Source organism: Rhinolophus hipposideros, assembly GCF_964194185.1.
Source record: "Rhinolophus hipposideros genome assembly, chromosome: 13".
Taxonomy (NCBI): Eukaryota; Metazoa; Chordata; class Mammalia; order Chiroptera; family Rhinolophidae; genus Rhinolophus; species Rhinolophus hipposideros.
Window position 1 is genome coordinate 45,886,593 of NC_138059.1, and position 23,847 is coordinate 45,910,439.

Consider the following 23,847-nt stretch of genomic DNA (forward strand, 5'->3'; position numbering starts at 1 on the left):
TTCACCTTTCCCCTTATCCCCAACCCCACCCCCCCGCCCATCTAACAACTCTCGGTTTTTTCTTTGTGTCCTCAAAACTGTTTCTGATTAGTTCATTCCCATATTCTTTTCTTTAGATTCCGCATATAAGTGAGATCATATGGTACTTGTCTTTCTCTTTCTGACTTATTTCACTTAACATAATGTTCTCTAGATCCATCCATGTTGCTGCAAATGATAAGATTTCTTTCTTCTTTATGGCTGCGTAATACTCCATTGTATAAATGTACCACAGGTTCTTTTTTTTTTTTTTTTTTAATTAATTTTATTGGGGTGACAATTGTTAGTAAATTTACATAGATTTCAGGTGTACAATTCTGTATTACATCGTCTATAAATCCCATTGTGTGTTCACCACCCAGAGTCAGTTCTCCTTCCATCACCATATATTTGATCCCCTTTACCCTCATCACCCACCCCCCATATACCACAGGTTCTTAATCCAGTCGTCTACCGATGGGCATTTCGGTTGTTTCCATATCTTGGCTATTGTGTAAAGTGCAGCAATAAACACAGGAGTGCATACTGATTTTTGAATTGGAGTTTTGGATTTCTCTGGATAGATGCCTAGGAGTGGAATTACTGGATCATAGGGTAGTTCCATTTTCAGATTCCTGAGATACCTCCATACTGTTTTCCATAGTGGCTGCACTAATCTGCAATCCCACCTACAGTGCACTAGCGTTCCCTTTTCTCCACATCCGCGCCAGCATTTGTTGTTTGTTGATTTATTGATGATAGCCATTTTGACTGGGGTGAGGTGGTATCTCATTGTGGTTTTTATTTGCATTTCTCTGATGGTTAGTGAGATTGAGAATTTCTTCATATGTCTTCTTGCCTTCTGTATGTCCTTTTTAGAAAAATGTCTCCTCAAGTCCTCTGCCCATTTTTTAATTCGGTTGTTTGTTTTTTTGGAGTTCAGTTGAGTAAGTTTTTTTATAGATTTGTGATAATCCCTTATCAGATATATCATTGTCAAATATCTTTTCCCATTCAGTAGGATCCCTTTTTGTTTTATTGATGGTTTCCTTTGCTGTGAAAAACTTTTTAGTTTGATGTAATCCCACGTGTTTATTTTTCCTCTTACTTCCCTCGTGCGAGGGGATATATCAGTGAAAATCTTACTCCGGGTAATGTCCATGAAGTTTCTTCCTATATTTTCTTCTAGATATTTTATGGTTTCAGATATTACATTTAAGTCTTTAAGCCATTTTGAATTTGTTTTGTATATGGTGTAAGGAGGTGGTCCAGCTTCATTTTCTTCCATGTGTCTGTCCAGGTTTTTCAACAGCACTTATTGAACAGACTGTCTTTACCCCATCGTACATTCTTCCTTCCATTGTCGTTGATTAGATGGGCATATAGGCATAGATTTACTTCTGGACTCTCTATTCTGTTCCATTGATCTATGTGTCTATTTTTATGCCAGTACCATGCTGTTTTGATTACTGTAGCCTTGTAGTATAGTTTGAAATCAGGTATCGTTATACCTCCCACTTTGTTCTTATTTCTCAAGATTGCTGAGGCTATCCGGGGTGTTTATGGTCCCATATAAATTTCAGGATTATATGGTCTACTTCTGTGAAAAATGTCATTGGTAGTTTGATAGGAATTGAGTTGAATATATATATTGCCTTAGGCAGTATGGACATTTTAACTATATTAATTCTTTCTATCCATGAACATGCAATGTGTTTCCATCTATTTATGTCTTCTTTCATTTCTTTTTTCAGTGTCTTATAATTTTCTGAGTACAGATCTTTTACATCTCTGGTTACATTTATTCCCAGATATTTTATAGTCTTTGGAGCAATTGTAAATGGAATTGTTTTTTTCATTTCTTCTTCTGATATTTTATCATTGGTATATACAAATGCAACTGATTTCCGAATATTAATTTTATATCCTGCTACTTTACTAAATTCATCTATCAGTTCTAATAGTTTCTTGGTGGAGTCATTAGGGTTCTCTCTCTATAGTATCATATCATCTGCATATAGGGATAATTTTACTTCCTCCTTACCAATTTGGATGCCTTATATTTCTTTCTCTGTCTGATTGCTGTGGCTAGAACTTCCAGCACTATGTTGAATAGAAGTGGAGAAAGTGGGCAACTGTGGGGAGCCATGATTTCTTGTTTCTCAGAAACCTTGTGAGTTGGCTGGTATATAGTTAACTTGTTTCGGCTCCTAAGGCAATTATCTCTGCAAAGCACTTTGAGAATGTTTGCAAGTTGCTGAGGAATGAGATGGGACTGGCCGGTTTCTCAGACACAGATAACTGGTGGCTATCATGACATTTGGTAGTCTCTTTCATATAATAATTATGTCTGGGGAACTTTGTGATGATTCTGTAGTTTCTGTGTAAAAGTTAAAAATTTATTTTCTGTGAGGTAATGCACCCATGTGATTGTTAAACTGCACGTACCCATAGGGTATATATTGGTGAAGGTGATTAAATGAGGCTTCAGGCTTCAGGCTTCAGGCTTCAGCATCACTGAAGACCGGCCGCATCATCATGAGTGTGTGTGTCTTTTTTTTTCATTCCCACTCCCCCTTTCAGGTACTATTCGACTCGTGGCGGCTGGCTTGCCACAGGTAACTTGTCTTTTTCCTGATCTTAGGGGGAATGGTTTCAGCTTTTCCCCATTGAGTATGATGTTAGATGTGGGTTTGCCATATATGGCCTTTATTATGTTAAGATATGATCCCTCTATTCCCACTTTCTTAAGGGTTTTTATCATAAATGGCTGCTGGATTTTATCAAATGCTTTTTCTGCATCTATTGATATGATCATGTGATTTTTATTTTTCATTTTGTTAATGTGGTGTATCACATTAATTGATTTGTGGATGTTGAACCACCCATGCATACGAGGGATGAATCCCACTTGATCATGGTGTATGATCTTTTTAATGTATTGCTGAATTCTGTTCGTAATATTTTGTTGGGAATTTTTGCATCTATGTTCATTAGAGATATCGGGCTGTAGTTTTCTATTTTTGTGGTGTCTTTGTCTGCTTTTGGGATCAGGGTGATAGTGGCTTCGTAAAAAGTGTTTGGGAGTCTTCCTTCCTTCTGGATTTTTTGGAAGAGCTTGAGGAGAATAGGTGATAATTCTTTTTTGAACGTTTTGAAAAATTCACCTGTAAAGCCATCTGGTCCAGGGCTTTTGTTTGTTGGGATATTATTGATTACTGATTCAATTTCTCTGGTGGTAATCAGACTGTTCAGACTTTCTGTTTCTTCTTGAGTTAGCCTTGGAAGGTTATGCACCTTTAGAAAATTGTCCATTTCTTCCAGATTGTCAAATTTGTTGGCATATAGTTGCTCATAGTAATTTCTTATTTTTTTTTTTTGTATTTCTGTGGTGTCTGTTGTCACTTCTCCTCTTTCATTTCTGATTTTATTAATTTGGGTCCTCTCTCTCCTTTTTAAAAATTATTCTGGCTAAAGGTTTGTCAATTTTGTTTATCTTCTCTAAGAACCAACTCTTGGATTCATTGATATTTTGTATTGTTTTTCTGGTTTCTATTTCATTTATTTCTGCTCTGATCCTTATTATCACCTTCCTTGTGCTCCCTTTGGGCTTATTTTCCTGTTCTTTTTCCAGATCCCTTAAGTGTGAAGATAAATTGTCAGTTAGTCATGTTTCTTGTTTCTTTAGGTGGGCCTGCAGTGCTATGAACTTCCCTCTTAGGACTGCTTTTGGAGCATTCCATAGATTTTGGGTCGTCATGTTCTCATTCTCATTTGTCTCGAGATATCTTTTGATTTCTTCTTTGATCTGCTGCTTGACCCATTCATTATTTAGCAACATGTTATTCAGCTTCCATGAATTGGTGTGTCTTCCTGGTTTTTATTCCCTGTATTTCATTTCTAATTTCATAGCACTGTGGTCAGAGAAGACAATTGGTATGAGTTCAATTTTCTTAAATTTATCAAGGCTTGTTTTGTGTCCTAACATATGATCTATCTTGGAAAATGTTCCATGTGCACTTGAGAAGAACGTGTATTCTGCAGCATTGGGGTGAAATGCTCTGAAAATATCGACTAAATCCAAGTGGTCCAAAGTATCATTTAAGGCTGTTGTTTTCATATTGATTTTCTGTCTGGAGGACCTGTCCTTTGTTGTCAGAGGTGTGTTGAAGTCCCCTACTATGATAGTGTTGCTGTTGATCTCTGTCTTTATGTCCATCAGCACCTGTTTTATATATTTAGGTGCGCGTATGTTAGGTGCATAGATGTTTACTAGGGTTATGTCCTCTTGTCGGATTGATCCCTTTATTATTATATAGTGCCCATCTTTGTCTATTAATACGTTCTTCATTTTAAAGTCTATTTTGTCAGATATAAGTATTGCAACTCCAGCTTTTTTCTCACTTCCATTTGCATGAAATATCTTACTCCAACCTTTCACTTTCAGCCTGTGTGTGTCTTATGATCTGAGATGAGTCTCTTGTATACAGCATATACAAGGGTCTTGCTTCCTTATCCACTCAGCCACCCTATGTCTCTTGATTGGAGCATTTAATCTGTTTACATTTAAAGTGATTATTGATAGGTACATAGTTATTGCCGTTTTCAAATTTGTAGTAAATTGTTTTCATCTTTCTTCTATTTACAGAAGTCCTTTTAGTATTTCCTGCAATGCTGGCTTGGTTGTAATAAATTCTTTCAGTTTGTTCTTTTCTGGGAAGCTCTTTATCTCTCCATCAACTTTAAATGATAGCCTTGTGGGTAAAGCAATGTAGGTTGTAGGCCTTTGTGTTCCATCACTTTGAGTATCTCCTGCCACTTCCTCCTGGCCTTCAATGTTTCTGTAGAAAAGTCATTTGATAGCCTTATGGGAGTACCCTTGTACGTAACCTTCTGCCTTTCTCTTGCTGCTTTTAAGATTCTCTCTTTGTCTTTAAGCTTTGCCATTTTAACTATAATGTGTCTTGGTGTGGGCCCCTTTGGGTTTATCCTGGTTGGAACTCTCTGCACTTCCTGGGCTTGTATGTTGGTTTCCTTCATCAGGTTTGGGAAGTTTTCAGACATTATTACCTCAAATATGTTCTCAATCCCTTGCTTCCTCTCTTCACCTTCTGGTATTCCTATGATGCTCATGTTGTTGCGCTTGATGTTATCCCAGAGGTCTTTTAACCCATCTTCATTGTTTTTTTATTCTTTTTTCTTTCTGTTGTTCAGTTTTGAGTGATCTCTGCTAACTTGTCTTCTAAGTCGCTGATTCGATGCTCTGCTTCATCTAACCTGCTGGTCATTCCTTCAAGTGAGTTCTTAATTTCGGTAATTGTGTTCTTTAGTTCTAGCTGCTTGTTCGTTAAGATTTCTACATCCTTTTTTAGTTCTAACTGGTTGTTCTTTATGATTTCTACATCCTTCTTTATGTCTTCTCTAAGCTCCTTAAACATTCTTATCACCAGTGTTCTGAACTCTGTCTCTGACAGTTTAGTTACCTCTGTTTCATTTGGTTCCAGTTGTGGAGGTTTCTTCTGTTCTTTTATTTGGGACATGTTTATTTGTCTCCCCATTCTGTCTGACTCTCTGTGTTTGCTTTGATGTATTAGGAAGATCCCCTAGAGCTCTTAGTTCTTGCTGGGTTATCTTATGTAGTATGTGTCCTTTATATTTGACTTGGACTACTTCGTTCTTCTCCTCTGCATGTGCTCCACAGGTGGCTCGTGTGTTTAGTATATTGTCCTGTTCAAGAAGAACTTTAATTGCTTTTTGCTTGTGAGTAGGTGGGTTTAATTCCTAGGCCGTCTTGTTGTGAAACTTGGCTCTGCCCACCGCAGGGTGTTCTGCTGGGTGAGGGTTGGCCACTTAAATGAGGTTTGGCCTCTATGGGCTCTTGTGCCTTCAGAGGATTTCCTCTGGGTGTGTGACTTGTTGGTCAAACCCGGTAGTACTCTGGTTTGGTCCAGAGTTGGCTTCTGGATATGTTGAATCTTGTGCCTCTTAAGCTGGGCCCTGTTAGGGCAGTTTCAGCACAAATCAAGTTACCAAGTACAACAACAACAACAACAAAGAAAACAAATCAAGTACATTCACATGTAAAATACAACCGACAATCCCCACTCAATGTAGGCAAAGGTATCAAAGAAATAAAGACAGAACAAAGCAAATCACAAGAAGCAGAAAAAAAAACACACCAAGCAAAGCAAAACAGAAAGCAGCACCAGTCTTGGCTTAAGCCCACCAAGTAATCTCCAGGTTGTCCTCCGCTGTGCCAAAGAGTTCCCTGCCTATTGTGCAGGCAGCGCTGGTCACCTGGTGCCCAGAGTGAATTTTGGAGTGTAGATTTAAATGCGAGGGGCTGAGGGGTCTGGATGACAGTTTTCAGAGAGACCGTGCAGTTTCTGTCCTTTCCTGCACAAACGCACGCTGAGAGTAGCTCCACCAGCCCTGTGCCCAGTACTCCTGAGTCTTAGGGCCCTCCTTCCGTGGGTGTGTGGGAGGTGCTGGGCGGGAGATCTCTAAGCTGCTGAAAGCTGGGAGCTGCGTCTGCCGCTTATTGCTGAACTCAGGGAGTTTTTTCGTGGTTGCCCTTGCCCCACCCCAGGCCAGCCAGAAAGGGTGGGGCCTGGGGATGGAGGGGTCTTCTCTCTCCCAGGCCAGCCACGTCACACTCCTCCCGCAGGCCCAAAAAGGTGGTGGCTGGGGATGTGGGAGTCTCCTCTCTCCTCGTCCAGCGAAAATCCTTTCCTCCCAGACTCTTCCAAAATTCAGAGCTGGCTGCCAATCTTCCCAGCGCCTGAGCACAGACACCCCTCTGTAATCTGACACTACTCCTCAGTTCAGGCGTCAGTTTAAGTCTCTGGAAGGGCGGGGGTAGGATTCGAAAAGCGGGGTGAGGGCCCCAGGTGTGGCGTTTGAGTTCTTTGTCTGCCCTAGGGCCCACGAGCTGCCCGCCCCAGCGGGAGCGATCAGCTGTGGGACACAGGGAAAGAGCCCACCTCCTGGACCCTATGCTCTCCACTGCACCCTGGGCTCCCGTGGGACTCTAGAGCCCCGGGTGTTACCTGCCGCTGCTGCTGTGGGCATGCTGCAGGGCTGCGGTTCTACCGTGGGCGGTGGGGAGAGCGTGGCGTGTTTCCTCTTGCCCTCCTCGCTCCTCCCCCGCTCGCCCAACTAGCTCACCCCAAAGCAAACCTTCCGTGAGTCTCCACTCAGTCCTGGGAGCTGCGCAGCGCAGCGGTCGCTGTCTGGCCTGGGCTCTGCCGTAGGGAGGTGTGCGTTTTCACTTCGCGCCCCTCTCTCCTCCCCCGCTTGCCCAATTAGCGCACCCCAAAGCAAACCTTCCACGTGTCTGCGGTTTGTCCTGGGCACCGCGGTGGTGGTCGCCGGGCGGCCTCGGCTCCACCGTGGGGCGGGGAGCGCGCTTTACTTCGCTGTCCTGCCTCCTCCCCTGCTCTCAATCAGCGCGCACCTTCAGGTAATTCCTCCACGAGTCTCCCCACTGTTCTGCGTGATGAGCAAAGGACTCTTCGGTGTTCTATATCTCCCTGTGTCTTTAGCGCTGCGGTTTACCGCCTCTGCTGCAGCCGCCGCCGGCCTGATTCCACCACGAGACCGAGAGTTTCCACTCCGCTCCCTTCCTTCTTCCCCTGTTTGCCCAATTTGCGCACCTTCAAGTAATCCTTCCACGAGTCTCTTAGGAGTCTCTTAGCTGTTCTGAGTGATGAGCAAAGAGTTGTTTGATGGGTTATATGTCCCGTTCGTAATAAGATCCGGAGGAGAACTGAGAAAATGTGCCTCGCTGCCACCATTCCTATGACGTCCTCCCTTCCATTCAGGACTGATATTTCTTTATTTAGTTTCTGTTTGGATGATCTACCCATAGATTCAATTGCATATTTAGGTCACCTAGTATAATTGTGTTTTCGTCAGTTTCTCCCTTTAGTTCTGTCAGTAGTTTCTTTGTGTATTTTGGTGCTTCCTGACTGGAGTCATATGTATTTATAACTTGTTTTATTGTCCCCTTTATCACTGTGAAATGTCCACCTGAATGCCATTTGCTTGGAGTGTTAATTTCCACTTTAACACTTTGAGTGTGTCTTTGTCCATGTATCTGAGATGTGTCTCTTGGAGACAGCGTATGGCTGGGTTTTGTGTTTTGATCCAGTCTCCTACTCTGTGCCTTTGTATTGGTGAGTTCAGCCCAGTTACATTTGGGTTGATAATTGATATTGAGAATTTGCAATAGGCATTCTATCTTTTTATATCCTGTATCTTGGTGTCTCCATTGTTTCTTTGCCATTTTGTTGCTTCCTGTTATTTTAGTGTGGTGGTGTTCTATGATTTTTTTCCTTCTGTTTCTTCTTTTTTTAAAAAAAATATTACATATCTCAGTTCTGGTTTTTGAGTGGTTACCATTAAGCTTATATAAAAGAAAGTTTCATATTTACAGTAGTCCTTTTACTTCAGCATGCTTCTTACCTCCATTTCCCTTGGCAGATTCAGACCTACTCTCTCTCCCCTTTTATGTTTTTGTTACCCTAATTTATCTCTACTTATGTTGTGAGTTGGTTTCTGAGTTGCAGTAGCAAGTTGTCTTTTTCTTCTCTTTTTTTTTTTTTTAAAGTTTTTTCTTCTTTACCCTTCATATTATGTTTAGTGTATAGTGCCCTATTTTGCGTAAGGGCTGACTTTCCAGCTTCTGTCTGTCTCTTTGTAATATTGCTCATGGTTTTGTATTCTTTTGATTCCCACCTTGTCAGGTTGAATAGCCTTCTTCAGTATTTCCTGTAATGCAGGTCATGTGTTAGAAAATTTTCTCAGGTTTTGTATGTCTGGAAATACCTTCATTCCTCCTTTGTATCTATGGGATAACTTTGCTGGATATATTATTGTTGGCTGATAATTTCTCTCTTTCAATAGTTTGAATATTTCATTCCACTGCCTCCTGGCTAGTAGAGTTTCTGCTGAAAAGTCTTATGATAATCTAATGGGTGTTCCCTTATATGTTGCTGCTTTTTTTCCCTTTGACTGCCTTGAGAACTTTTTGCCATTAATTTTTGACAGCTTCAATATAATATTCCTTGGAGGCAGCCTGATGGGATTGCTGTAATTAGGTATTCTGTTTGCTTCTTGGATTTGAAGATCTAGTTTTTTCCACTGGTTTGGCAAGTTCTCATCAACTATTTGGTTGAATATACTCTCAGTTCCCTTCTCCCTCTCTGCTTTTTCTTGTATACCTATTATTCTTATGTTGCTCTTTCTGATGGAGTCAGAAAGTTCTTATAAAGTTCTTTCATTTCTTTTACCTCTCAAGTCTTTGTCTTCTACCATCTGTGTCATTTCCAGATTTCTATCTTTGATATCAGTAATTCTTTCCTCCATCTGGTCAGCTGTATTTCCTAAGCTGGCTATTTTATTCCTCTTTTCTTTTACTGAGTTCTTCATCACCAGAATTTCTAATTGGATCTTTTTTTAAAATTTCAATCTCTTTGGTAAGATATTCATTTTGTTTGTTGATTTTGTTTCTGAATTCATTAAACTGCCTATCTGTGCTTTCTTGCATGTCATTGAGCTTTTTTTCAAACTGCAGTCTTGAATTTTCTGTTATTTAATTCACATATTTCCATATCTTTAAGTTCACTTTCTGGGGAATTTTCATTTACTTTTTAGCTGTCTTGTTGTCTTGGTTATTCATGGCAATCAATGAATTTCTTCTCTCTCTGGGCATCTACAAGAGTTGGTTTTGTAGCAGGTTGATATGAAGCATTCTTTCTTTGCTTTTCAGTAGTTGTTGCTCGAATGTATTTTTTTGTTTTGTTTTGTTTTTGTTGAGAGCCCACTGGCCCATGTGGGAATCGAACCGGCAGCCTTCGGAGTGAGGAGCACGGCGCTCCAACCATCTGCTCCACCGGGCCGGCCCTCGAATGTATTTTTTTTAAATTAATATTTATTGGGGTGACAATTGTTAGTAAAGTTACATAGATTTCAGGTGTAAATTTCCGTAATACATTATCTACATATCATATTTTGTGTTCACCACCGAGGATCAGTTCTCTTTCAATCACCATATATTTGATCCCTTTTACCCTCATCTACCACCTCCCTTCCCCCTCACCCTCTGGTAACCACTAAACTACTGTCTGTGTTTATGAGGTTTTTCTTCATTTCTTTGTCTTGTTCTTGTTTTCAGTTTTATATACAACACTTCAATGAAATCATATGATTCTCTACTTTTTCTGTCTGACTTGTTTTGCTTAGCATTATAATCTCAAGATCCATTCATGTTGTTGCAAATGGTACTATTTCATCTTTTCTTATTGTGGAATAATATTCCAACTTCTTTATGCATTCATCTACTGAAGGACAGTTTGGTTGTTTCTATGTCTTGGCCACCATAAATAAAGCTGCAATAAAAATTGGAGCACATATGTCTTTATGGATAATTTTTAAAAATATTTTTGGGGTAGATACCCACGAAAGGGATTGCTGGGTCATATGGTAATTCTATTCTTAATTTTTTGAGGAACTTCTACACTGCCTTCCATAGCGTCTGCACCAATCTGCATTCCCACCAACTGTGTGTGAGGGTTCCTTTTTCTCCACAGCCTTTCCAACACTTGTTCCTATTTGTCTTGAGGATAAACATTCTAACCGGTGTGTGGTGATATCTCATTGTGGTATTTATTTGCATTTCTCTGATTATTAGTGATGTTGAGCATGTTTTCATGTCTATTGGCCATTTGTATGTCCTCTTTGGAGAAATGTCTTTTCATGTCCTCTGCCAATTTTTTTTTCTTTTTTTTAATAATTAAATTTATTGGGGTGACAATTGTTAGTAAATTTACATAGATTTCAGGTGTACAATTCTGTATTACATCGTCTATAAATCCCATTGTGTGTTCACCACCCAGAGTCAGTTCTCCTTCCATCACCATATATTTGGTCCCCTTTACCCTCATCACCCACCCCCCACCCCCTTACCCTCTGGTAACCACTAAATTATTGTCTGTGTCTATGAGTTTTTGTTTCTCATTTGTTTGTCCTGTTCTTTTTGGTTTATATACCACATATCAGTGAAATCCTAGGGTTCTCTGCTTTTTCTGTCTGACTTATTTCACTTAGCATTATACTCTCAAGATCCATCCATGTTGTCACAAATGCTCCTATATCATCTTTCCTTAACGCCGAATAGTATTCCATTGTGTATATGTACCACAACTTCTTTATCCATTCATCTATCGAAGGACATTTTGGTTGTTTCCATGTCTTGGCCACCGTAAACAAAGCTGCAATGAACATTGGCGTACACGTGTCTCTATAGAGAAATGCTTTTATATTTTTGGGGTAGATACCCAGGAGAGCGATTGCTGGGTCATATGGTAATTCTATTCGTAATTTCTTGAGGAACCTCCACACTGCCTTCCATAGCGGCTGCACCAGTCTGCATTCCCACCAACAGTGTATGAGAGTTCCTTTTTCTCCACAGCCTCTCCAACACTTGTTACTATTTGTTTTGTTGATGAAAGCCATTCTGACTGGGGTGAGGTGATATCTCATTGTGGTTTTCATTTGCATTTCTCTGATGATTAGTGATGTTGAGCATTTTTTCATATGTCTATTTGCCATTTGTATATCCTCTTTGGAGAAATGTCTCCTCAGGTCCTCTGTCCATTTTTCAATTGGGTTGTTTGTTTTTTTGTTGTTGAGTTTCATGAGTTCCTTGTATATTTTGGATATTAGCCCCTCATCAGAGGAACTGTTTGCAAAAATCTTCTCCCATTCAGTTGGTTGCCTCATTATTTTGTCAATAGTTTCTTTTGTGAATCTGACTCTGCCAATTTTTTAAATTGGATTCTTTTTTTGTTTTTGAGTTTTATGAGTTCCTTATATATTTTCTGATATTATCCTTATGTTGGAGGCATTGTTGGGAGAAAATCTTCTCCCATTTGGTTGGTTGCCTCTTTATTTTGTCAATGGTTTCTTTTGCTGTGCAGAAGCTTTTTAGTTTCATATAATCCCATGCATTTATTTTAGTTTTTACTTCCCTTGCCTTTGGAGTCAAATTCATAAAATGCTCGTTGAACCCAAAGTCTATAAGTTTAGTACCTATGTTTTCTTCTGTGCAGTTTATTGTTTCAGGTCTTATGTTTAGGTCTTTGATCCATTTTGAGTTAATTTTGGTACATGGTGACAGATAGCAGTCAAGTTTCATTCTTTTACATGTGGCTTTCCAATTCTCCAAGCATCATTTATTGAAGAGACTTTCTTTTCTCTATTGTATGTTTTTGGATTCTTTGTCAAAAATTATCTGTCCATATTTATATGCGTTTATTTCTGGGCACCCTTTTCTTTGTACCATCTTCTCTACATCCATTCATCCTTTGATGGAAAACTAGGCTACCTCACACCTTGGCCATTGTAAACAATGCTACAGTGAACATATGGATGCACATATCCCCTGGAGGTAGCATTTTGGTTTTATCTAGATAAATACCCAGAAGTGGAATTACTGGTCTCTTCCTTGTCTGTTGTTATAGACTTTGTTTTAAAGTCTATTTTGTCTGGTATAAGTATTGCTACCCCACTTTTTTTCGATTCCGTTTTCGTAAAATATATTTCCCCATCTTTTTATTTTTAGTCTGTGTGTGTCTTTTGATCTGAAGTGAGTCTCTTCTAGGCAGCATATGTAAGAGTCTTGTTTTCTTATTCATTCAGCCTCCCTATCTTTTCATTGGATCATTTAATCCATTTCCATTGAAAGTAATTGTTGATAGATATGTAGTTATTGTTATTTTATTATTCATATATATGAATAATAATATGTATATTTATACACAAAATATATATTTATATACAAATGTATATATGTACAATATATATATATTTATACAAAAATTTACATAAATATATATATTTATATACATTTGTATATATATACAAAGATATATGTATGTGTGTGTATATATATATATACACACACACATACATACACACACATACTGCGGTCCCAAATGTATACAAGTGGACTTTGGTCAAGGTTGCTCAAGTAGTAGATTACCATAATCAGAAGTGTCTGGACACTGATCGTAACCACTTTGAGCACCTCTTGTATATTTCAGAAGTCAAATGTGACTTGTATTCATTTTTTATTATAGGTGTATATTGAGTATTACAATTTTAATACAGTTTTCCTTTTCTAAAATATGTATACTTTTTTTTGGCAGTACACGAAGTTGGACAATTAAATTTGTGAACTCATCCTAGAAAAAGTGCTATATACCTCACCTCTGAATATCACTACTGTCACATTTGAAGTACTCCTCTTGGGAAGTTAGGCAGAGCCTAATCCACCCTTCAAAGCAATTTTGGAACTCTTTCTGGAATGGCCATCAGAGCTGTTGTCATATTATTCTTAATGTCCGGAATGTCAGTCTTTCTTTCAATATTTTGTTTATCTTTGGGTAGGGAAAGTAGTCATTGGTGGCCAGATCAAGTGAGTAGGGAAGGTATTCCAATACAATTATTTGTTTACTGGCTAAAAACTCCCTCACACTCAGTGCCGTGTGAGCTGGTGTATTGTTGTGATGCAAGAGCCATGAATTGTTGGCGAAAAGTTCAGGTCATCTAACTTTTTCATGCAGCCTTTTCAGCAACGAAATAGTAACCAAATAGTAACCAAATTCAGTTAATCAAATAGTAAACTTGGTTAACTGTCCAGTTGGTACAAATTCATAATGAATAATTCCTCTAATATCAAAATAGGTTAGCAACATCATTGCAACAAGTTCATGAACTTGTCAGATTTATAATATATATTTATAATATATATTTATGTATATAATTTATATTTATAATATACATTTATAATATATACTTATATATTTATAATATATGTATTTATATATAAATATATACTGATTCCTTATATATTTATAATATACATTATATACTATATATATATAAATTAAAGAAGTCCCTCAAAGATTTATAGTAATACTGGTTTAGTGGTGAAGAAATCCTTCAGGTTTTTTTTTATCTGGGAAGCTCTTTATCTGTTTTTTCATTCTAAATGATAGCTTTACTGAGTAGTGTAATCTTGGTTGTAGGACCTTGCTTTTCATCACTTTGAATTTTTAGTGCCAATCCCTTCTGGCCTGCAAAGTTTCTGTTGAGAAATCAGACAGTCTTACGTGAGCTCCCTCATAGGTAACTGTTTTTCTCTTGCTGCTTTTAAGATTCTCTTTGTCTTTAACCTTTGGCATTTTAATTATGGTGTGTCTTTGTGTTGGACACTTTGGGACTCTGTGCTTTCTGGGCTTGTATATCTATTTCCTGCACCAGTTTAGGGAAGTTTTCTGTTATTTCTTCAAATAGATTTTCAATTTTTTGCTCTCTCTCTTCTCCATCTGGTACCCATATTGTGCAAATATTGATATGCTTGATGTTGTCCTAGAAGTTCCTTAAACTCTCCTCAAATTTTTTGGATTCTTTTTGTTTTTTTCTTTGCTGTTCTGTTTGGGAGTTTCTGCTACCTTATCTTTTACATGGCTGGTTGGATCCTCTGTTTCATCTAATCTACTGTTGATTCCCTGTAATATATTCTTCATTTCCATTATTGTATTCTTCATTTCTGACTGGTTCTTTTTCATGTTTTCTGTCTCCATTTTTATGTTTCCTATCTCTTTATTATAGTTCACCCTGAAATCATTGAGCATCCTTATAACCAGTGTTTGGAACTCTGCATCTGATAGACTGCTTGTGTCCAGTTTGTTTAGTTGTTTTTCTGGAGCTTTGTTCTGTTCTTTTATTTGGGACATATTTCTTTGTCTCCCCATTTTGACTGACTTTCTGTGTTTGTTTCTATGTATTATGTAGGGCTGTTATGTCTTCTGGTCTTAGCTGAATGGTTTTATGTAGTAGGTGTGTTGTGGGGCTCAGTGGCACAGCCTTCTGGTCACCTGAACCATGCACTCCAGATTTGTCCCTTGTGTGGGTTGTGTTTGCCCTCTTTTTGTAGTTGAAACTTGTTTGACAATTGCACATCAATGGGAGGGACAAAACCTTGGGATCACTCATTGTGAGGACTGACCCTGACTACAGTGGAAGAGTTGTTGTGCAGGGGCTGACCCTACAGAGCAGCATCTGCCTTAACAAGACTCTGGTTCCTACCCAATCTGCCCCTTGGGGATATCGTACTTGGAGGCAGCTGGGTGATTCTCCAGATGCTTTAGAAGCTGGCAACTCGGGGCACCAGCACCAGGACTGCCTTGGAGGGGATCCACTGTAGGTCACATTCAGCCACAGCCCATGCCTCTCCTGGGGCCACCCAGCAGGAACCACAAAAAAATCTGCAGATCACTGCCACCCATGCTGTGCTTAGAAGATCCTCAAGAGGCCAAGCTGGCTGCTACTAGTGCTGAGCTTAGGGCTGCTCAGCCAGAGGTACAGGACATGTTCAAGGCAGATGCTGCTTGTCTGGGTTCCACAAACCCTTGAGAGATCCTAGGAAAGTCTGAAGCATAAGCTAAAGCAGGCTGTTTGTATGAAAAAGCCACTGGAAGCAGCTTGGATGTGTCTGAAAGTTGAGCAGGATGGGGTCTCGAATTGCCAGGGTGTGGTGAATAAATGGTGGAGACCCAGATATGGCAGCTGCCTGTGTCCCCACACCAGGAAGTGGGAGGGATCAACAAAGAAGCAATGATCTCTGCCAGCTACTCCATCCTTTTGAAAGCCACCTCTTCAGCCCCCATCCCAAGCCAGACAAATCAGTTCCCACCATATGTCCTGGCCACCTTTCCAGCTGTTGCCCTAACACTGGAGCTCAGAGCAAGTGACTCCATTGGTGGGTAAGTCCATGCACACTGTCCCTTTAAAGGGGGCACCTGGAAGTGCAGCTGCCATCCATCTCACTTAGTCACAATCTCCATTGGTTTTCACAACCAGAAATTATGGGGAGTTCTCTCCCCAGCATTGGAATCCTGGGCTGGAGTGGGGCTGTGACCTCTTGCTCCTCTGGGTGGGGGGGTGGACCTCTGCAGCAGAAATGTTTCTCCTGATCTTTAATGGTCAAATGTGGGTGTGGGTCCAGCCCATTCCGAGTCTCTACCCCTCCTACCAATCTTGAGGTGGCTTCTTCTGCACGTCCTTAGTTGTAGGGCTTTGGTTCAGCAAGATTTTAGGTGACTGTCAATGATGGCTGTTTTGTAGTTGTAATTTTGATGTGGTTGTAAGAGAAGGTAAGCACAGCATTTACCTATGGCGCCATCTTGGTATTGTTCTCTACCCTATGTCTTTTGATTGGAGCACTTACTCATTTATATTTAAAGTGATTATTGATAGGTATATAGTTATTGCCATTTTATTATTCATATTTTTGATCTTCGTTAGTTTGTTTTCTCCTTTCTTCTGCTTAATGAAGTCCTGTTAACATTTCCTGTAAGACTGTCTTGGTGGTAATGAATTTCTTTAGCTTTTTCTTATTTGGGAAGCTGTTTATCTCTCCTTCAATTTTAAATGATAGCCTTTCTGGGTAGAGTAGTCTTGGTTATAAGCCTTCGTTTTTCATCACTTTGAATATTTTCTGCCACTCCCTTCTGGCCTGCAAAGTTTCTGATGAGAAATCAGCTGATAGTTTTCTGGGAGCTCTTTGTGAGTAACTAGTTGTCTTTTTCTTGCTGCTTTTAGGATTCTCTATTTATCTATAACCTTTGCTATTTTAACTATTATGTGTCTTGATGTGAGCCGGTTGGCATTCATCTTGTTCAAGACTGTGCTTTCTGGGCTTGTATGTCTATTTCCTTCACCTATTGGAGAAGTTTTTGATCATTATTTCTTCCAGTGACGTTCTTGATACTTTGCTCCCTCTCTTCTCCTTCTGGGACACCTATGATGGAAATGTTGTTATGCTTGATGTTGTCCCACAAGTCTCTTAAATTATCTTCATTGTTTTTTCTTTTTTTTTTCTTTTTGTTGTTCTGATTGGGTATATTCTGCTACCTTGTCTTCTAAATTGCTGATTCCGTCCTCTGTTTCATCTAATCTGATGGTGATTCCTTCTAGTGTATTCGTCATTTCAGTTATTGTATTCTTTATTTCTGACTTGTTCTTTTTTATGGTTTCTATGGCCTTCCTTATCTCTTTGCTATCTCTTTGTTGAAATTCTCACCAAGTTCCTTAAGCATTCTTATAATCAATGTTTCGGATTCTTTCTCTGGTAGGTTGGTTGCCTCCATTTCATTTAGTTCAATTTCTGGAGCTTTCTCCTGTTCTTTTATTTGGCACATATTTTTGTGTTTCCTCATTCTGGCTGCCACTCTGTGTTTGCTTCTATGTATTAGGTAGATCCCCTATGTCTTTCAGTCTTTGCTGGTTATGTAGTATGTAGTATGTGTCCTGTGTAGTCCAATTGCACAGTCTCCCTGTGTGTACATTCCAGGAGTGTCCCTTATGTATTGTGTGTGTTCTCCTGTTGTAGTTGAGCTTTGATTGATTTTGGCATGTCAGTAAGTGGGATTGATTCCCAGGCTGACTAACTGTGAGGATTGACTATGCCCACAGTGTATAAGCTGCTGTGTGGGGGCTGACCCCTCAGAGGAGGCTTTGCTTGTTGAGACCCCCCTTTGGGTGTGCCAATTGTGGGGCTAACCAGGTTTTGCTCCGGTGTGATCTGAAGCTGGCCTCTGGGTGTGTTGTCCCTTGGGTGGGGCTCCTGTGAAGGGCAATTTCAGCCTTGCCTGCTATTGGTAGGAGCCTCAAAGCTATATGTGGTTGTCTACTGCTTGTGCTGGATCTGGAGGCTTGTGGGAGTGGTTTTGCTGTGAACTGAGGCTGGCTGCCACCAATAGTGTGCTTGAGGCAGCTTAGGAAAAGGCCCAAGGCCCACTAGACATATTGCCACCTGCAAGCTGCCCCTAAGGCCCAGCTGTTGAAAGAGTTTCCTTAGATGCATGGGCCAGGCTGGTTGACCTAGAATTGAGAGTGCCCTCAGTGATGCAGACTCTAGTGGGTGAGGTGGAATTCAAGGGAGTCACGGGATATGAACAGTGGTTTTTACAAAGTTAATGAAGATTCAGTTCTTATGCCAATGCCCAGTTTGTGACCACCTTGCACAGTGCCCCAAGAACATTGCAGCTAGCCACCACAGCCAGCCACTGCCTGTTTATGCCCATCTTGGGTTACAGCCCACCACCCAATGTTTCCCGGGCCACCACAAGCCCTCTGCCTGCTTTAAACAGGTTTCCATACCCTGTGGGCCGGGCCAGCAACCCAGCAGTCAAAAGTTTTTTGGACAACCCAGCAGCAGCTGTGCAGAGGGTGGGGACCCAGGGTGTCACCAAGAAAGTGCACATACGCATATTCCACCAGACCAGTATGGTCCCAGACTTGGCCCTTCAGGTAAGGGCTTAACCCTGAAAAGATGGTGCCCTCCTGTAAGCTACACAAGTCTCAGACTCCACATAAGGACACCAATGGTTCCTGTTCCTTCAGCTCCCATGCTGAAGCCACACAATTCAGTTCTTCCCTGCATGTCCTTGGACTTCCTGAGCTTCCACCCCTCTACCAGAGACCAGGTGAATGCCAATGAGTGAGCAAGTCTGTGTGCTGGCTCTACAGGAGGGCATCTGGGTTTTCAGCCTCCTTCCACCCCACCCCTGGGAAGGGGGGACAGTATCTTCACTGATTTTTACTTCCAGATGCTATGGAAACTCTTTTTCTTTGCATAGGACACCTGGGCTGGGGAGCCGGGCATGGGGCTGGGGGGCCCCTCCCTCTTCAGGGGGGATCTCTGCCACCAAGGTGTCCTTCCCAGCATTCAACCACTCTCTGTAAGTTTGAGGTCAGCCTGTTTTGCTTCTCTGCCACTCTTACCAGTCTTGATGTGGCCTCTTCTTTATATTCTTAGTTATAGGGATTCTGTTCAGCTAGTGTTCAGGTGATTCTCAAGAATCAATTGTTCTAGTCTTTCTTTTTATTATTAGTTTCAGGTGCACAAGACAAGGTAATACTTAGACGTTCATCATTTATATCCCTCACACTGTGAACCCCCTCCCCCAGCCCCTCTTTCACTATCCCTCCATCATCGCACCGAGCCATCACATTATATATATAAAATTATAGTTGGCATTCATTATTGTTCAGCTTCAGGTGTACAGTACATCGATCAGGCATCTACATCTTCCCTGAGGTGGTCTCCCAAATGTGTGTCCATCAGATACCCTACAAAATCTTTACAACATTATTGATTACGTTCCCGAAATTATTTTTCAAAAACCCTGAGGCCATTTTGTGGTTACCGACTGTTTTCTAATCCCCTCACCTTTCCCCTTATCCCACCCTCGCCCATCTAACAACCCTCAGTTTTTCCTCTTTGTCCCCAGAACTGTTTCTGATTAGTTCATTCACTTATTCTTTTCTTTAGATTCCGCATATAAGTGAGATCATATGGTACTTGTCTTTCTCTTTCTGGCTTATTTCGCTTAACATAATGTTCTCTAGATCCATCCATGTTGTTGCAAATGGTAAGATTTCTTTCTTCTTTATGGCTGCGTAATACTCCATTGTATAAATGTACCACAGTTTCTTTTCTTTTTTTTTTTTTTAGCGTCTATTGAATTTATTCAGCACAACCACAGAGGTATTGTCTTCATGCTGTCACACACAGACACAAACACAGATACAGCACAATATCCATATTTAGCCCAAGCGCATTCCTTTTGAGGCTCATTTATATGTCTTCATATGCCACAGCCCATCATTTAAATAATGGATATTTTCAATGCCAATTCCTTTGTTGACTTTCTCAATATCTTCTGCAGACATCTTCATGACTCCAACACACAGAGCATGCTGTTTTCCTTCTGCCATGATGGCAATAATCGTATCTACTGCAGCAGAGTAAAGTTTAGCTCCAGGAGAAGTTAAGCCTGGACACATGATATTTGCTCCACTGAGTACAAATTTGATGGCTCCTTTATCAACCTGCTGGTGTGGCAGGATAAAAGGATATTTGTGAAGTAATCTTAGGGTTGGATAAAAAGGCCCCTCTCTTTGTCTGAAAAATAGTAATTCTCTATTTACTGTAAGGATTTCTATATGTTCATGGCATCATACTATTTTGACAGGATCTTTCTTAGGCATGATTTGATTAAGCCATGGTTCAATACTTGGAAATTGCTCTATCAATTGGTTCTTAATACCCTTTATAACTGAGGTTTTCAACTGGATGCAGTTAGACACATTTTCTTTTTCATCAAATTTCTTGAACATGATCCAAGGTGAAGGGGGTGATGATAGGGAATGGGGAAAAAATTGAATTAGCAAGGGTCCATGAGGAAGGCCGGCACTGATAGTCGGAGCTGTAGTCGTTCTACCACAGTTTCTTAATCCAGTCATCTACCGATGGGCATTTCGGTTGTTTCCATGTCTTGGCTATTGTGTATAGTACTGCAATAAACATAGGAGTACATACAGATTTTTGAATTGGAGTTTTGGATTTCTCCGGATAGATGCCTAGGAGTGGAATTACTGGATCATAAGGTAGTTCCATTTTCAGATTTCTGAGATACCTCCATACTGTTTTCCATAGAGGCTGAACCAATCTGCAATCCCACCAATAGTGCACAAGCGTTCCCTTTTCTCCACATCCGCGCCAGCACTTGTTGTTTGTTGATTTATTGATGATAGTGATTTTGACTGGGGTGATGTTGTATCTCATTGTGGTTTTTATTTGCATTTCTCTGATGGTTAGTGAGGTTGAGCATTTCTTCATATGTCTGTTTGCCATCTGTATGTCCTTTTTAGAAAAATGTCTCTTCATGTCCTCTGCCCATGTTTTTTTTTGAAGAAATAAAACGTCTTTATTCACAGATGACAGATCATCTATGTAGAAAAAACAAAAGTAGTGACCAAAAAATTCCTGGAGCTAATAAGTGATTATAACAAAGTTAAGATAAAAAAGTCAACGCTTTGCTACATACCCACAATGTACAAGTGAAATTTGAAACTAAAAACACAGTACCATTTACAGTACCACCAAAAAGGAGAGAGAAATGCTCTGATATAAATCTAACAAAATAGGTACAAGATTTATAAGTGGTAATCTACAAATTTCCAATGAAAGATATTAAATAACTAAATAAATGTAGAGCTATTTCATGCTCAAGGATAGGATGACTCAATATCATCAAGATGTCAGTTTTTCCCAACTTGATCTATATGCAATCCCAATCAAAATCTCAGCAAGGTATTTTGTGAACATGATATCGACAACCTGATCAGAAAATAGATACGGAGAGGAAAAAGTTGGAGGACTGACACTGCCTGACTTCGAGTTACTATAAAAGCTACACTAACCAAAACAGTGTGGTACTAGCGCTTCCCATATGAGCTTCTTTCACTTAGTAATACGCATTTAAGGTTTTTCCATGTCTTTTCATAGCTTGTTAGCACTGAATAATATTCTATTGTCTGGATGTACCATAGTAATTTATTCATAGTAATTTATTCATTCACCTACTAAAAGACATGTTGATTGCTTGCACATTTTAGCGATTATGAATAAAGCTGTTGTAATTCTGTGTGTAGATTTTTGTATGCACATGTTTTCAACTCCTTCGGGTAAATGTGCCCCAGTGCTTTTACTTTTTTTCTTGTATTTTTCTGATTATAACCTCTAAGTACAGAGTTGAATTAGTCATAATGGGTAGTCTTTTTTCTCCCATTTTATATAATTGATATATAATTGAGATATAGATTTGTTACATTTTTATAAGTTTCAGGTATACAATGCAATGATTTGATATATGTACGATATTTGATATATATACTGCAAAACGATTACACACATCCATCATCTTACATAGTTACAATTTTTTTTTAATTAATTTTATTGGGGTGACAATTGTTAGTAAATTTACATAGATTTCAGGTGTACAATTCTGTATTACATCGTCTATAAATCCCATTGTGTGTAGTTACAATTTTTAAGATCTACTTTCTCAGCAACATAGTATTTTTACCATAATGTACATATCCTCAGAACTGATTAATCTTATAATGAAGTTTGTACTTTTAGACTACCTTCACCCATTTCCCCCATTTCCCACCCACTGCCTCTAGCAACCACCAATCTGTTCTCTGTTTCTTTTTTTCTTTTCTTTTTTTTTTTTTTTTAGTTTCAGGTGTACAAGACAAGGTAATACTTAGACGTTCATCATTTATATCCCTCACACTGTGAATCCCCCTCACCCCATCCACTATCCCTCCGACCTCACACTGAACCATCACATTATATATATAAAATTATAGTTGGCATTCATTAATGTTTAGCTTCTGGTGTACAATGCCATGATCAGGTATCCACAGTATCCCTGAGGTGGTCTCCCAAATAGGACACATGTCCATCGGATACCCAACAAAATCTTTACAACGTTATTGAATACCTTCCCCAAATTAATTTTCAAAAAAACCCTGAGGCCATCTTGTGGTTACCAGCTGCTTCCAAATCCCTTCACCTTTCTCCTTATCCCCAACCCCCCCCCACACACACCCATCTAACAACTCTCGGTATTTTCTTTGTGTCCCCAAAACTGTTTCTGATTAGTTCATTCACATAGTCTTTTCTTTAGATTCCATATATAAGTGAGATCATATGGTACTTGTCTTTCTCTTTCTGACTTATTTCACTTAACATAATGTTCTCTAGATCCATCCATGTTGCTGCAAATGATAAGATTTCTTTCTTCTTTATGGCTGCGTAATACTCCATTGTATAAATGTACCACAGCTTCTTAATCCAGTCGTCTACCGATGGGCATTTCGGTTGTTTCCATATCTTGGCTATTGTGTAAAGTGCTGCAATAAACATAGGAGTGCATACAGATTTTTGAATTGGAGTTTTGGATTTCTCCGGGTAGATGCCTAGGAGTGGAATTACTGGATCATAGGGTAGTTCCATTTTCAGATTCCTGAGATACCTCCATACTGTTTTCCATAGTGGCTGCACTAATCTGCAATCCCACCAACAGTGCACTAGCGTTCCCTTTTCTCCACATCCACGCCAGCATTTATTGTTTGTTGATTTATTGATGATAGCCATTTTGACTGGAGTGAGGTGGTATCTCATTGTGGTTTTTATTTGCATTTCTCTGATGGTTAGTGAGGTTGAGCATTTCTTCATATGTCTGTTTGCCATCTGTATGTCCTTTTTAGAAAAATGTCTCTTCATGTCCTCTGCCCATTTTTCAATTGGGTTGTTTGTTTTTTTGGAGTTGAGCTGAGTGAGTTTTTTATAGTGTTCTATAGTTTATTTGTAATTTTGGTGTGATCAGATCCTGGAATGAAGTAGGTATAACATTTACCTAATTGGTCATTTTAGGATGAATGTCCAGAATACTATGTTGTTGATAGCACTTAGGTCCTGTATAAACCTATATTCATTAGAATGTGGTTTGTTAATACGCAAATAGGGGTGTTGTATAGAGATCTGCATGGCTGAATTAGCTTGTGCTTAAGAAATTTTTGTAGGATGGGCTGTATGTTATCCAATGTATCTTTTGAAAATGAGTATTGCTTTTGTTATGGGATTATGGCCCCCTCTTTTAATTTTATTTTTATAGGTCATTGGATTGACAGCCCTTCCAGGTATCCCATCAACCCAGACTCACAGTTTTGTAGATCTCAGAGGGAGTAGTGTCTTTTTCCTTTTCTTCTGGATAGGGGAGCAGCATTTGTAACTGCTGAGCATGTTCTCATGGAACCTGAAGGTGGAGCTGTTGCTTTTCTGGTGAAAAAGTCACTTGAGCATTAATTTTGTAAGTAAGGTCCCAGCCCAGCAAGGGGATT

The 23,847-nt window shown here is 39.6% G+C and overlaps 1 protein-coding gene and 1 pseudogene across 5 annotated transcripts in view; one reads left to right on the top strand and one right to left on the bottom strand.

The window, feature by feature from the left end:
- UBE2V2 (ubiquitin conjugating enzyme E2 V2) overlaps positions 1–23,847 on the top strand; it is a 340,366-nt gene that overhangs the window by 75,108 nt on the left and 241,411 nt on the right. The window lies entirely within an intron of this gene.
- LOC308506591 (malignant T-cell-amplified sequence 1-like) lies at positions 19,726–20,317 on the bottom strand (annotated as a pseudogene). Its single transcript has one exon. The product of its transcript is annotated as a malignant T-cell-amplified sequence 1-like (transcript).